This window comes from Rhipicephalus sanguineus, chromosome 5, assembly GCF_013339695.2.
Source record: "Rhipicephalus sanguineus isolate Rsan-2018 chromosome 5, BIME_Rsan_1.4, whole genome shotgun sequence".
Lineage (NCBI taxonomy): Eukaryota > Metazoa > Arthropoda > Arachnida > Ixodida > Ixodidae > Rhipicephalus > Rhipicephalus sanguineus.
In genome coordinates, this window is record NC_051180.1 from 206,043,277 (window position 1) to 206,043,910 (window position 634).

A 634-nucleotide genomic window follows, 5' to 3' on the forward strand; every position below is an offset into this window, starting at 1 on the left:
AACGCACGGCGTCATGCAACATCCGAAGCTTCTCCACTTCCTTGGAGCTCCTTATCGGGGACAGTGCAAAAAGCTGGTCGATGTGCTCGTTCACCAGAAGTTCTTGTCGACCGAAGCGCTCTTTCAATGTCTTCACAGCAATGTCGTAGTTGTTGTCGGCCAGCCTGATGCCTTCGATCGCTCGCTTGGCTGCCCCCGTCAGGTATGTCAGTAAATACTTGAATTTCTCGATCGGTGGCAACTCGATATTCTTGTGAATGGTGGCGCTGTAGTGGTCCCAGATTTCTTGCCACTGACGTAAATCGCCGGCATACGTCGGGACTTGAAGCGTCGGAAGTGCGACAGACCGGTAACGTGGCGTACTGACTGATCCTTGCGGCGCCTCAGCAGATCCGATGTTGCTCTGGGTGGCTGCTACACCCGGTCGCCATTGGTCCACTCCTAGACGGTTCGCGGAGATGAGTCGACCGTTCTCGATGAGACAAGAAGAACTGTGCGTCAGCTATCGCGTACAGAATCTTATCGTGGTAGTCCGTTGCACCCTCGACTTCGGCGTCAATAGCTTCATCTTCCGTGAGGTCGAGAACGGCCTTCTACTGGCGAGCTCAGTTTCCTTAGCGCTTCAAAACGGCGA